This window comes from Rhinolophus hipposideros, assembly GCF_964194185.1.
Source record: "Rhinolophus hipposideros genome assembly, chromosome: 5".
In the NCBI taxonomy this organism is placed as follows: Eukaryota; Metazoa; Chordata; class Mammalia; order Chiroptera; family Rhinolophidae; genus Rhinolophus; species Rhinolophus hipposideros.
The window spans coordinates 27,153,042-27,161,559 of record NC_138051.1 but is presented as its reverse complement, the minus strand read 5'-3'; positions in this window follow the sequence as shown (position 1 = coordinate 27,161,559).

The window sequence follows — 8,518 nt, the reverse complement described above, 5'->3', positions numbered from 1 at the left end:
AGGATTCGATCCCAGGTCCTTCTGTTTCCGAGGCCTCTCTCCTTGAGATCTCTCTATATGTCACCTGAATCTGTTCAGAACCATCAGGGAACTGCATAAGTGTGGTCAGTGGACCGACAGGGGCTCGTGCTTATCCTTTTCACAGTTTCTTGAGAAAACTCCAGGCAAAGGTGACAACCATAAGTGGAATTAATGCAATGACCGCTTTGTGGGGCAACATTCTCAATTTCAATGAGAACTCGTTTAGTCCACATATAATTTCTCTCAGAATCAGTCCTAAAGGCATTCAGGCCTGCTCTGTACATTTTAGATCCACACCAAAGGCCATTACTAAGCTGTTTGAGAATTGCTGTCTATGCCTTGGAGCCTGGCAGTTTGTTCATTCATTTATTCATTAAATCATTGTACGGAATACCGGGCTACCGTTTCAGGTATTCTATCAGTATAAGAAAAGAACTCACAGGTCCTGGTCTTCTCATTTACAGACCCAGAACTCTGCTCCTGGTTCCCTTACCATTGGGGATGAGTACCTCCAAGTAGAAGGCATAGAATTGCTGTAGGGTATTGAAAAAGCACCATCGAATTTTGGCATCAGAAACTCTGGGTGGAAGTCCTGCTAAAAAGCTCTGTCATTTTAGGCAAGCCACTTATCTCCTCTGAGCACACACTTCACATCTTTAAAATGAGAATACCTACATTGGTAACAAATTTAGAGGTTTATTGTGATGGGTCCATGAGAGGGAACCCATGTGTATACCAACACTACAGACTATTGAGCATTTTCAACAGAAGACTAGATCACCAAAACACTTACAAAGTACCTATGAAGTGTCAAGATCTGTGTTGGCACTAGAAATACAAAAATTAGACATGATTCCTGATCTTAAGGACCTTATAGTCCAGAAAGGGAGGCTGGCATTAAATATATATGTATATATATATATATATATATATATATATATATATATATATATATATATATATCATGATGTAATAAGATAGGCATCATTGTAGAAATATGTGTAATGCAAGAGAGGAAGTAATCAAAGTGCCTTGAGTGTGACTATTTATGTTTCGTAGAGCAGAGATATGAGTTTATTCCTGGTTCATCAATAGAAATCATAGCAACATATAGCAGCATGTTGTGCTTGGGGATTAGGTCAGTGAGGTGGGGCAGCATAAGAGCGAAGTAGCACTCAGCCCCAGAGGACCAAGGCTTTAGCCTGTTCTATCTACTCTTGTGCCACAATTAGGTACAGTTGTAATGCTCACCCGTGCTATTTTCTCTCTACCCAAAATTGTAGAAAGTAATTACTTTGTGCCAGTTTAGAATTCACTTTGGAGATGAAAAACATGAAATAAATCTCCACTTAATTGACTTTTCCTGCTGTTTTTGAATTTGGGCAGCTTGACCAACTCTTAGAATTGCAAGGGCACCACGGCATGGGGTTTCCTCTTGCTCTCCTGAAGAGGGCTCCTTTTCTTTGGCAGGCCCTTGACGTCCCCTGAATACATTTTTTGGCTACTGCATTGTTGCTCTCTTTTTTTTGGCTCCTTTAGGCCCCCAGAGCTAGAATATACTTGGCCAACTTCCCTATAAAACAAGAAAGAATTTTACCCCCACAGTTTTCTAGGAAACAGGTAGCATTGCTATTCCTTCTACTGAGGCGATGCCTGCAGCACTGAGTGCATTAACCTGTCTCTCTGCCTTATTGAATTGGACAGAATATTTGGCTTTTTGTTTTTTAAATCCCAGCCCCTGTTGTCATTATCACCTTGTGACTTTTGTGGAGAACACAGTTCCTATTACATTATTCTACAAGTTCAATCAAACCATGACTCAGGCAATGCTGATATCTTCCGAATGATATTTTCAACAAACACTCCTAACTAGGTGGATGGAATAGCATTATCCAGAGAGCTGATAAAGTGCTGCTGGAGCCTAATTCTCAACCTCAGGGAACAATTAGATACCTGTGTATCGAGACGATGGAAAAGGAAAGTGAGAATCATAAAGTCTGTGAGTCTTTTGGGTTGGGTTTGACAGCAACATGATTTCACATTCTATTTCACAGCCAAAGGCCCTCTTACAAATGACTTTCTGGATTTGAACATCTGCAGAGAGTTTTTCCAGAGTGTGGTCCAGATCAGAGGTCTCCCAAGTGGCATGATCACATCTAGAAGACAACACATTGGCACACTGGAAAAAGAGAAAATTCTTATGTATGTATGTATTTATTTATTTATTTACTTATAATGTATAAAAAGCATGTATTTATTTAAAATGTAACAAAGAACGAATTGGAGTTTTACTTTACGTAATAAAGAAATTAGTAGTGCCATCTTCTCTAGTGCCATATGTCTGATGGTCAAGGTACCATGAGGTGGGGGTTGTATAGCACTGGCATCACTTATTAGTGGTCTTTCCGCATCTTGTGATGTTTTGCAGTTTTTGTGAGCTTGGTTACGTGAGCAAGGGTCCTAAAAGATTTCTGTAATAAAGGTAATATTAGGTAATAATTCAAGGTCAATGGCAGAGCTGGTCACATCTGACATAAAGTTGGCACAGAACTTAAAAATTATGAACAAAACTATTTGCAATATGAATTTTGTTATGGGCCAAATTGTGTCCTCTTCCCCCAGTTCATCCCCAATTCATATGTTGAAATCCTAACTCCCAGTACCTCAGAATATGACCTTATATAGAGGTAGGAGCTTTACAGAGCTAATTAATTTAAAATGAGGTCCTTAAGGTGGGTCCAATTCCAGTAGGACCGGTGTTTTTATTAAAAAAAAAAAAAAGAAATTTGGACACGAGACATGCATAGAGGGACGATTATGTAAATACACAAGGAGAAGACGACTACCTACCAGGCAAGAAAAGTGGCCTGGAACAGATCTTCCCCTCACAGCCCTGAGAAGAAACTAATCCTGCTGACACCTTGATTCATTTCAGACTTAGAACTTGGAGAAAATAAATTTCTGTTGTTTAATTCATCCAGGCTTTGGTACTTTATTATGGCAGCCGTAGCAAACTAACACAGATTCACATCCATCTCATCAGCAATGGGCCTCACTCATGCTTTGAGGTATCAGTTAACGATAGTGTGAAGCTGTTAACATTAAAATGACATTTGAAACTAAGTTTTCAGTGTGTGAAGATAATGCAAAAGTTCACAAACGGTGAAATGTATTCAATCACTGCTGCTACTAAAAATTTTACTATTAGATTTCCACAAAGGACAGAAAGGCTTTTTTTGTGTCATTCATAAATAAAACATTTTTAAAAATAGTGATTTTTTAAAAAAATTTAGTCTCTATTTTCGTGTGGTAAAATTGGTGTACATTATAATTTGATGTTTGTATACACTACATAGTGATCGCTACTGTATGTCTGGTCACTGTCCATCATCATGCAATCGATCTCTTACCCATTTCACCTTCCCTCCAACCTTCTTCCCCTCTGGTAACCACCAATCTGTTCTCTATATCAAGTTTGCTTTTGTTTTGTTTTTAGATTCCACATGTAAGTGAAATCATACAGTGTTTGTCTTCATCTGACTTATTTCACTTATCATAATACCCCCAAGGTCCACTCATGTTATCACAAAATTACAAGGTTTCATTCTTTTTTATGGCTGAGTAGTATTCCATTCTCTCTCTCTCTCTCTCTCTCTCTCTCTCTCTCTCTCTCTCTCTCTCTCTCTAATCTCCATACTGTTTTCCATAATAACTGCACCAATTTACATTCCCACCAATAGTGTACAAGGGTTCCCTTTTTCCACACCCTCTCCAGTATTTGTTATTTCTTGTCATTTTCATAATAACCGTCCTAACAGGTATGAGGTGATATCTCGTAATTTTGATTTGCATTTCCCTGATAATTAGTGATATTGAGCATCTTTTCATGTGCCTCTTGGCCATCTGTATGTCGTCTTTGGAAAAAAAAAAAAGTCTATTCAGATCTTTTGCCCTTTTTTTCAGTCAGGTTGTTTGTTTTATGTTGTTGAGTTGTGTTAGTTTTTTGTATATTTTGGATATTAACCCCTTATTGGATATATGATTTGCAAATATCTTCTATTTGGTAGGTTGCCTTTTCGTTTTGTTGATGGTTTCCTTTGCTTGGCAGAAGATTTTTAGTTTGATATAGTCCCATTTATTTATTTTTACTTTTGTTTCCCTTGTCTTTGGAGTCATAAAAACAACACTGTTTAGACCTATGTCAAGGAGTTTACCACCTATGTTTTGTTCTAAGAATTTTAAGGTTTCAGGTTTTATATTCAAGTCTTTAGTCCATTGAGTTCATTTTTATGTATGGTATAAGATAGTTTCATTCTTCTGCTTGTGGCTGTCCAGTTTTCCCAACGACATTTATTGATAAGACTGTCCTTTCCCTATTTTATGTTCTTGGCTCTTTTGTTGTAAATAGTCCATATATGTGTGGATTTATTTCTGGGCTCTCTGTTCTGTTCCTTTGATCTGCGTGTCTGATTACTGTACCTTTGTAGTATAGTTTGAAATCAGGGACTACGATTTTTATCTCTATTTTATTATATAGTTATTATGGTAGTCTATATATAAGTACATATATAAAAAATATATATATTTTTATAAAATATAAAAATAAATATGGTGAATGTTCAAATGTGTTTATTGATGGGGTATGTAATTAAAAATGTTTAGGGACACTGGCTATGATAATATGGCTTAGATTCCTCTTTTCTAAATCTGGATAATTTAGGTCCTTCAGACCTAGATATAAGACATGATAAGGCAAATTTTCAAGGCAATAGAGGTCCTGAAGTAACCAAGTTTTATTCTAAGAAGTATGAATTGTGTGACTCATATTTTCTTATGAAGATTTAAATAAAACGTTTTTGATGAGTTTCCCATTTTAAAGATAGTTTCTGAAATGACTTGAGTTTGTTGCAATATAAAAGCTAATTTTTGTTAGTTTTTTCTTTAAAATTTGTCTTCTATTCAATACCATTGTTAAAATTCTCACAATGTCAAGAAAATCTGGCACAGCCCTAAAAAGCTGCAAAGGGTCTTCACCAACCCTTTTATTTGGGAATTTTTTTGGTATGTCACACAAAAGAAAAATAGATGGTTCAGCAGCTACCCTTGGAGAATGTAACTGAATGCAGTCAAAGCATCAGGAAATAGAACTGGGTAAGGAGAGAACTTCATACACATCATGTGTATACACACACACACACACACACACACACACACACACACACACACCCCAGCACTTATGTATCTTAGGAGAAAGATATGCCTGGCTTTTTACCAGAGACCTAGCTACTCCTTCCATAATAGAAGAATACATAGCAATTAGCACTCCATGTGTTTTTTTAGTGGCAGGCTTCAAATGAACATGGTGCAATAAATGAGCCTAAAGGGCTGTTGCATTTTTTAGTCTCTTTAATCTTCAAAAGTTCCCAAAGGACAAAACATTTAGTATGTGTAAGTGAACAATGACTTGTCTTATGAAGTCTAAGGCTGTCTGTGGAGTTTTCTGATCACATTGGTTCTGGGTGGTTTCTTATGCCTTTCAAGCAAACACATACTTGATTTTACTTACCAGTCTTGAAAATCATCACATGTCCCAAGAGGCACCTAAATGCAAAGTTCTGGTTCTATTCACTCACCACTGCCTGTCTTTCTCAGTCTGCAAGTCACTGCCAATGTCTGAAGTTGGAAATACATTGTAATGGTTGAATGATGTCAACGAGTCCCTTTCTCTGCCCCTCATTGGTCAGTGCCAGGGGATTGTAAATTGTTCAAGTGGCAAAAGTCACTCTCCTACGGAGAAGGTGTACAGAGAGAATAATAGAAAACGTAGGACCAAGACCTGAGGCCCTCCAGCACTAAGAGATTAAGGAGAGTGGACTGGTCAGTGAGTTAGTTATCAGGAAAACAAACTGAGTATGGTTTCATGGTACCCAGGGGAAGAGAGTATGATCAGCTCCATGAAATGACATCCCATTCTCCCCTTCCACAGTTCCCTACTTGTTCTTTTCAGCTGCATGGATGGATGCTTTTCCTCTAAGCTGTGAGGTCATTGAATGTGTCAGCAGAAGTTCCCAGCCCTCAGAACTATCTGGACTCCTGCAACCTATAAAACATGCCCTCAATATTATCCTTTATTTCCTGTTTTGCATTTTATTTTTTCGTATGGAACCCTCCTAGTATTAGAGTACACTAAGAGGGACCAAGTTCAGGTTGGAGAGAGAAATCTACTAAAGATTTAGGAACGTTTTTGGCAATGAATTCCACTCACTGTGTACTAAGTAGAAGATGGTATTCTAGGATTTTACAGGAAATAAAAAATTAAAGAGATACATCCCCTGAGATCAAGATGTCCTCCAAAGTTTGCAATGTAGGAATGAAATTATTATAAGTATCCATAAAATGCGACGGTGGGTGGTTCAAAGGAGGAAGAGAGCATTCAGTGGGAGGGATTTTAAAAAGACTTGAAGGAGGAGTTACTATGTTAGTTGGGCCTTAAAGAATGAATTATTAGGGTTTCAAAACACAGAGAAGAAATAAATGGCAATAGGAAAATGGAAACAATATGAGCAAAGGCAGAGCTGGGAAAGCATAGCTCACTTCTGGAGAAAAGGTAGTTGTTAAATTTAACTGGAGCATAAAGATATGCATGTGAAAAAAAAAGGAGTTAGGTTGGAGGAGAAGGGTGGTGACCTCTGTCAGACAGTTCTGGGCGGGGAGGTTTTGTGGTGAGAAAAGAACGTGGCCTTCAGCCAGAGATGGATTTGAAATCAAGCTTCCCCCAAATACCAGCTCTGTGATAGGATTTAAGTGAAAAGACCTCTCTGAGCCTATAACTTTTCTAATGTAAAAGGCACTTGTATACTTACCTAAACAAACAAACAACACAAAGCAAACCATGATGCTCATCATGTTGCCCGTGAGACATGAATACATTAAAATATGTTCAGTGTCTTGTCTAAGAAGTCAGGGAAATGAATAGGAGGCTGGGGTAGGGCACCTAGCATTCATTGAGGTTAGATTTCTTAAGATGGGTTAGTGCAGACTGTTCAAGACAGAGGGGTGTAATAAGTCCTTTTGAGAGTTAAAAGGCTAACTATCCATCTCTCTTTGGGGAGGAAAGAGGGAAAAAGATTCTGGATCTGCAAGGTGATAGATGTTGGAATTAGTCCCTAACAGCATCCCCAGAGGCTAGCGGGTACCCTGGGAAGTGGGTGTATGTGACGAGAAAGAGCGAGAAACAGAGAGTTGCAACCTTGTAGCCGAGCTGAGCATTGGGAGATGGGGTCCTCCTTCCTCAGGGAACCAGGCAAATCTTTACCGGGGTTTAAACCAGCAAAGGCTCTGCAGCAGTGGGTATGCTTGCTGGGTAGAACCCATCTTCAACAGTGCCACCATGTGGCGGAGAGAAGCAGTGGCAGTTATAATCCAATTTGACTCCAATTCTCTGTTGAGTGTGTGTGAAAGCTGAGCAGCACTCTCTCTAGCGAGTGGAAACCCCAGCACTTGGGGACAGTGTGTATGTGGAGGAAGCTTAACGAGGCTGTTGCTCTGCTTCCTCATAGAGAATGCAAGATTTTGAGAAGTTAATTGAAAAGTAAAGAGAACTATATGTAATTCGAATGTGTAGAGCAGTTCTAAGTGGTTATGAATAATTAGCATAAAATATACATAGTTCTAAAGGGTCAACTTTCATCTCTCTAGAAAACTCAGTTATCTGGAAACTCCCATTTGTAATAGTTTTGGATTGAGAAGATTTTGTTTTGGTTTTTAGTCAGCAGGGAATGAAATGAAATTATTACATTTTTACTTTAAATTTAACTCAGTTTCCATAAATCTCTGGAGGAGAAGGCTTTAAAATTTCTAGATGTCCTGTCTATATCTTTTAGCATCTCTGCATTTACTTCTTGAGTTTCTTGTGGATGAGGAAGGATATTGCAAAGGAGACGATGAGAAAAATATCAGTCATGATAATTACCGACTGAATTACATATGGTCCTGGTCAATCATCATTAGACAAAGCTCCAAATTTTAATCAGGATCTGTGCTCTGGGTCTGATAAGGAGTCACTGAAGAGTGAATAATAAATAAGGTCAAAGCTTGGCATTCCTTCTTTGTTAACTATTTGATCATTTATCATTGGTTTAGTATTTATCAGGTTTTGAAAAATAAGTCAATACTTTAGAAGGTTCTGTAGTGGTCATTTAGTTCAATCTTTCATCTCAGGGAGAACTTTCTGCAAAATCCCTTTTTGTGATGGAAGGTCAATCAATGTAGGATCTGCTAACACAAACCCAGGGATGGGAAACGAACTACTTTATGAAGCAGACCATCCAATTATTATTCCGAGTGTAAGCTGGGGAGCAGCAGCAGCCGGGCATCACCTGCGAGTTGGTTAGAAAAGCTGAATCTGAGGCCTCATCCCACACTTACTGAATCAGGCTCTTCCTTTGACAAGATCCCCAGGTATTCATATACGCTTAATGTTTGAGGAAGCACTCGG